The sequence below is a fragment of the Macrobrachium nipponense genome, chromosome 22, assembly GCF_015104395.2.
Source record: "Macrobrachium nipponense isolate FS-2020 chromosome 22, ASM1510439v2, whole genome shotgun sequence".
NCBI lineage: Eukaryota > Metazoa > Arthropoda > Malacostraca > Decapoda > Palaemonidae > Macrobrachium > Macrobrachium nipponense.
The window spans coordinates 73,502,774-73,510,170 of record NC_087213.1 but is presented as its reverse complement, the minus strand read 5'-3'; positions in this window follow the sequence as shown (position 1 = coordinate 73,510,170).

The window sequence follows — 7,397 nt, the reverse complement described above, 5'->3', positions numbered from 1 at the left end:
TTTACTGGAGGCAGCATTTGAGTCTCCAGGTCACAGATAAACTACTTACTGGAGGCAAGCATTGGAGTCTCCAGCAGGACACAGATAAAACTACTTAGTGGAGGACGCAGCACTGAAGTCTCCAGGAATGTGGATAATTACTTACTGGAGGCAGCATTGGAGTTCCAGGTCACAGATAACTATTTACTGGAGGGCAGCCATTGGAGTCTAAGGTCACAGATAAATATTTACTGGAGGCAAGCATGGAGTCTTCCCGGACACAGATAACTACTTAGGGGAGGCAGCATTGAAGTCTCCCAGGAATGTGGATAATTACTTACTGGAGGCAGCATTGAAAAGTCTCCAGGAATGTGGATAATTACTTACTGGAGGCAGCATTGGAGTCTCCAGGTTCAAGATAACATTTACTGGAGGCAGCATTTGGAGTCTTCCAGGTCACAAGATACTACTTACTGGTGGCAGCCATTGGAGGTCTCCAGGTCACAAGATAACTAACCTTACGTTGCAGCATTGAAGTCTCCAGGGGTCATAGCTAACTACTTACGGAAGCAGCATTGAAGTCTAGAGGGACACCAGGATAAATATTTCCTGGAGCAGCCCCATGGAGTCTCCAGGTCAACTAGATAAAAAAAAACTTACTTATTGGAAGTAGCATTGGAGGTCCTCCATGTCACAGATAACTACTTTACTAGGAGGGCAGCATTGGAGTTCGTCCCAGGTCACAGATAACTACTTACTGAAGGGGGCAGCATTGGAAGTCCGTCCAGGTCACAGACTAAACTTAACTTTACTGGAGGCAGGCATTTGGAGTCTCCAGGACACAGATAAACTTAGCTTACTGGAGGGGCAGCATTGGAGTCTCCAGGTCACAAGATAACTACTTTAAGTGGATGGGCAGCACTTGGAAGTCTCCAGGACATTCAGGATAACCACTTACTGGAGGCAGCATTGGAGTCTCCAGTTCACAGATAACTATTTACTGGAAGGCATGCATTGGAGTCTTCCAAGGTCACCCAAGATAAACTGACTTTACTGGAGGGCACAGCATTGGAGTCCTCCCAGGTCACAGATAAACTACTTACTGGTAAGCACAATTGGAGTCTCCAGGAACATCATGGGATAACATTACTTACTGGAGGCAGCACTTGGAGTCTCCATGGAATGTAGGAAATTACTTAACATGGAGGCAGCATTGGAAGTCTCCGAGGTCACAAGATAACGACTTTACTGGAGGCAGCATTTGGAAGCCTCCAGGGTCACAGAAACTACTTACTGGAACGGCAGCATTGGAATTCTTCCAGGTCACAGAAACTAACTTACTATGGAGGGCAGCATTGAAGTCTCCAGGACACAGAATAAACTTACTTACTGGAAGACAGCATTGAAGTCTCCAGGACACACAGATAACTACTTTACTGGAGGGACAGCATTGAAGGGTCTCCATGGGATCCAGGATAACTACTTACTGGAAGGCAGCATTGGAAAGTTTTCCACAGGCACAGATAACTTACTTATTGGAAAGGCAAGCATTGGCAAGTCTCCAGGACCACAGATAAACTACTTAGCGGGAAGACAGCATTGAAGTCTCCAGGACACAGATAAACTAACTTACTGGAGGCAGGCATTGGAGTCTCCAGGGCATGCCAGGTAACTTACTTATTGGAGGGCAGCATTGGGAAGTCTCCGGAATGGTCACAGGATAACTTACTTACTGGATAGGCAGCATTTGGAGTCTTCCAGGATCACAGATAAAACTACTTTACTTGGCAGCAAAAGCATTGGAAGTCTGCCAGGTCAACAAGGATAACTTACTTACTTGGAGGCAAAGCATTGGAGGTCCCTAGGTCACAGATAACTAACTTTACTGGGAGGCAGCATACGGAGTCTTCCAGGTCCACAGATAATACTTACTGGAAGGGCAGCATTGGAAGTCTCCAAGGTCACAAAGCTAACTACTTAACTGGAATGGCAGCATTGGAAGTTTCCATCCAGGCACCCAGAGAACTACTTACTGGAAGCAGCATTGGAGTCTTCCATGGGATCTGTTAGATAATTACTTAACTGGAGGGCAGCATTCGGAGGGTCTCCAGGTCAACAAATAAACGACTTACTGGAGGCCAGCATTGGAAGTCTCCAGGGACGTCACAGGATAAACTACTTACTGGATGGCAGCATTGAAGTTTTCTCCCAGGATCACAAGATAACGACTTACTGGAAGCAGCATTGGAAGTCTCCAGGTCAACAGATAACTACTTTACTGGAGACAGCATTCGGAAGGTTCCAGGACCACAGTAACTAACTTTACTGGAAGGAAAGCAGCATTGGAAGTCTTCCATGGTCACAGGATAACCTACTTCAACTGGAGGCAGAGCATTGAAGTCTCCAGGGTCACAGATAACTACTGACTGGAGGCCAGCATTCGGAAGTCCTCCAGGTCACGAAGATAACTTACTTACTGGGAAGACAGCATGGAAGTCTCCAGGACACAGAATAACTACTTAGTGGACTGGCAAGCATTCGGAGTCTCCAGGATCACAGGATTAACTTACTTACTGGAGGCAGCAATTGGAAGTCCTCCAAGGGTCACAGATAACTTACTTACTGGAATGCAGCATTGGAAGTCTCCAGGATCAGCAAGATAACTACTTAGTTAGGAGGGGACAAAGCATCGGAAGTCTTCCAGGACAACATGGAATGAACTACTTACTGGAAGGCAGCATTGGAGTCTCCCAAGTCATCAGATAAACTACCTTACTGGAGGCAGCATTCGGAAGTCTTCCAGGGTTCACAGATAACTACGTTACTGGAAGGCTAGCCATTGAAGTCTCCAAGTCACAGTGATAACTACTTAGTGGAGGCCAGGGCATTGAAAGGGGAAAGGGGGGGGTCTTTCCCAAGGTTCACAGATACTAACTTAGTGGAGGACAGCATTGAAGTTCTCCAAGGTCACAGATAAAACTATTTACGGATGGGAGGGCAGCATTGGAAGTCTCCAGGTTCCAAAAACAGATAACTTACTTAGTGGAAGGCCAAGGCATTGGAATGTCTTCCACTGGTCACAGATAACTATCTTAGTTGGAGGCAGCATTGAAGTTCTTCCAGGTCACAGATTAACTACTTAGCGGAAGGCAGCATTGGAAGTCTTCCAGGTCAACAGATAACTACTTACTGGAGGCCAGCATTCGGAAGTCTCCAGGTCCACAGATAACTTTACTTAGGAAGGAGGCAGCAATTGGAGTCTTCCAGGTCCACAGATAAAACTACTTAGTGGAGGCAGCATTTGAAGTCTCCAGGTCACAGATAACTACTTAGTGGAGGCAGCACGGAACTCTCCCTAGGTCACAGGATAAAACTACTTACTGGAACGGCAGGCAGTTGGAAGTCTCCAAGTCACAGATTAACTAACTTAGTGGAGGCAGCATTCGGAAGTCTCCACGATCACAGATAACAATACTTAGTGGGAGGCAGCATTGAAAGTTCTCCAAGTCGACCAGATTAACTACTTAGTTGGATGGCAGCATTTGAAGACTCCCAATGTCACAGATAACTACTTAGTGGAGGGCAGCATTGGAAGTCTCCAAGGTCACAGATAAACTACTTACTGGAAAGTAGCAATTTGGAAGGTCTTCCAGGGATCACAGATAAACTACTTAGTGGAGGGGGGGCCAGCATTGGAAGTCTCCAGGGTCACAAAGAATACTTACTTTGGTCCAACGGCAGCATTGGAAGTCTCCCAAAGGTCAACAGATAACTAACATTAGTGGAGGCAGCACTTGAAGTCTTCAGGTCACAGATAACTACTTAAAGGGAAGGTAAGGTAGCATTGAGGAGTCACCAAGGTCACCAAGATAAACATACTTACTGGAAGGCCAGCATTCGAAAGTCTCCAGGTCACAAGATAACTAACTTACTTGAAGGGGAAAGGCAGCATTGGAGTCTCCCAGGTTTCAACCAGAATTAAACTACTTAGTGGAGGGCCAGCATTGACGTCTCCAGGTCACAGATAACTACTTAGTGGAGCGGCAGCATTGAAGTCTCCAAGTCAAGACAAAACTACTTACTGGAAGCAGCATTGGAAGGTCTTCAGGATCACAGATAAAACTAACTTAGTGGGGACAGCATTCGGAAGTCTTCCAGGTCACGAAATAAAACTAACTTAATGGGAGCAGCGGATTGGAGTCTCCTAAGGTCACAGATAATTTAAGGATGGCAGTCCATTGAAGTCTCCAGGTCACAGAAAACTACTTACGGAAGTAGCATTGGAGTCCCCAGGGTCACAGATAAACTACTTACTGGGCAGGCAGATTGGGAAGTTCTCCAAGGTCACAGATAACTACTTATGCGAAGGAAGGCAGCATTGGAAGTCTCCAGGTCACAGATAAACACTTATGTGGAGGCAGCATTGAAGTCTCCAGGCACAGATAAACTACTTAGTGGAGGGCAGCATTCGGAAGTCTCCAGAGGGTCACAAAGATAACTACTTACTGGAAAAGTAGCATTGGGAGTACTTCCAGGGATCACAGTATAACTACTTAGTGGAGGGCAGCATCGGATTATTCCAGGATCACAAGAACTAAACTTACTTCGGAAGTAGCATTGGAGTCTCCAGGTCACAGATAACTACTTAGTGGAGGGCAGCATTGAAGTCTCCAGGGTCACAGATAACTACTTACTGGCAAGGTAGCATTGGAAGTCTCCCCAAGGTCACAGAATAACTACGTTCGTGGAGGCAGCATTGAAGTCCAAGGTCACAGATAACTATTCAGGGTGGGAGGGCCAGCATTGACGTCTCCAGGCACAGATAATTACTTGTAGGAAGTAGCATCTTGGAAGTCTCCAAGGTCACAAGAAACTTACTTGAGTGGAGGCAGCATTGAAGTTTCCAAGCTCACCAGATACAACTACTTATTGGGAGGCAGCATTCGAAGTTCTCCAGGTCACAGAGAACTAACTTCGTGGATCTTACCTTGAAGGTCCCAAAGTCACAGCTAAATAATTAGTTGGAGGCAGCATCCAAGGTCCATCCCGGCAACAGGATAAACTATTAGTGGAGGCAGCATTCGGAAGTGCTCCAGGCCATCCAGATAAAACTACTTGACTGGAAGTAGCATTTGGAGTCTCCAGGTCACAGAATAACTACTTTAGTGGACGGCAGCATTGAAGTCTCCAGGAATCCACAGATAAACTAACTTACTGGAAAGCAGCAGTTGGAAGTCCTCCAAGGACACAGATAAACTACTTCACTGGACGGCAGCATTGGAAGGTCTCCAGGTCCACAGTAAACTACTTTAGTGGAGGCAGCATTGAAGTTTCGCCAGGAGCAAAGAGAACTACTTACGGAATGGAGGTACGCATTGGAAGTCTTCCGAAGGTCACAGAAGAACTACTTAGTGGGAAGGCAGCATTGAAGTCTCCAAGTCACAGATAACACTTAGTGGAGGCAGCATGAGGTCTCAAGGTCACAGATAACTACTAGTTGGAGCAGCCATTAGTCTCCAAGTCACAGATAACTAACTAGTGGAGGCAGCATTTGAAGTCTCCAGGTCACAGGATAACTACTTAAGTTGGAGGCAGCATTTGGAAGTTCTCCAAAGGTCACAGATAACTACTTAGTGGAGGCGCCAGCATTTGAAGTCTCCAAGGTCACAGGATAAACTATTACTTGGAAGTAGGCATTGGCAGTCTTCAAGGGATTGTAACGATACACGGTACCTTAAGTGGAGGGAGCATGGAGGTTCTCCAGGTCACCAAATAACTACTTACTGGATTTGCAGCATTGGGAGGTCTTCCAAGGTTCACAGATAACTAACTTTAGTGGAGGCAGCATTGAAGTCTCCATGGTCACAGATAACTAACTTACTGGAAGTTAGCATTGGAGGTTCCCCAGCTCTAACACCTTTGCAAGGAAGACACATCAGCGTCACCAAGGATAACTACTTACTGGAGGCAGCATCGGAAGTTTTCTCCACGGTTCACAGAACTACTTACTGGAAAAGGTCTAAGCAATTGGAAGTCTCCAAGGTCACAGATTACAAACTACTTAGTGGAGGCAGCATGTTGAAAGTCCTCCAAGGGTCCACAGATACACTACTTAGTGGAGGGAAGCATTCGGATTCTCCAGGTTTCACAGATAACTACTTTACTGGGAAGGTAGCATTGGAAGTCATCCAAAGGTCACAGATAACAACTTACTTTTACGTGGAGGCAGCATTCGGAAGTTCTCCAGGATCAACAGATAACTACTTACTGGAAGTTTAGCCATTGGGAGTCTCAGGTCACAGAAACTTACGAAGGTGGACGGCCAGGCCATTGAAGTTCTCTCCAGGTCACAGATAACTACTTACTGGAAGGCATGCATTGGAAGTTCATCCAAGTCACAGTATAAACTTACTTTAGTTGGAGCAGCATTTTGGACAGTCCTCCAAGCACCAGAATAACTACATTAGTGGAGGCAGCATCTTGAAGTCTCCAATTCAACAGATAACTTACTTTAGTGGAAGGTAGCATTTGAAGTCTCCAAGTCACAGATAACTTTACCTTTAGGTGGAGGCAGCATTTGAAGTCTGCCAAGTCACCAGATAACTACTTAGTGGATGGCAGCATTTGAAGTCTCCAAGGTCACAGCATAACTACTATTAGTGGAGGTAAGGCATTGAAGTCTCCAAGTTTCACAGATAAACTTACTTAGTTGGAGGCAGCATTGAGGGTTTACTCCAGGTCACAGGATAACTATTTAGTGGCAGCAGCATTGAAAGTTCTCCAGGCCAACACGGGGATAACTACTTACTGGAAGTTTAGCATTGGAAGTCTCCAAGGTTCACAGATAAACTTATGTTAGTTGGGAGGCAGCATTGGAAAGGTCTGCCAGATCAACATGGAATTAACTCACTATATGGGAAAGTAGCATTGGAGTTTCCAAGGGTCACCAGGATAACGTCATTAGTGAGGCAGCATTGAACATCTCCAAGGTCAACAGATAACTACTTAGTGGAGGCAAGCATTTGAATTCTTCAGGGATGTGGATAACTACTTAGTGGAGGCAGCATTGGAAGTCTTCCCAAGTCACCAGGATAACTTACTTAGTTGGAGGCGCAGCATTGAAATTCTTCAGGATGTGGATAAACAACTTAGTGGAGGCCTAGCCATTTGAAAGTCTCCAGGTTCACAGAATAAACTATTTAGTTTTTGGAGGCAGCATTTGAAGTCTCCAGGTCACATGAATAAACTACTTTAGTAGGAGGCCAGCATTGAATGTCTCCAGGTCACAGATAAACATTTAGTTTGGAGGCCAGCATTGAAGTTCTCCAGGTCACAGATAACTATTTTAGTTGAGGCAGCATGAAATAGTCCTTCCAGGTCACCAGATAAAACTACCTTTAGTCGGATTGGCAGCATTG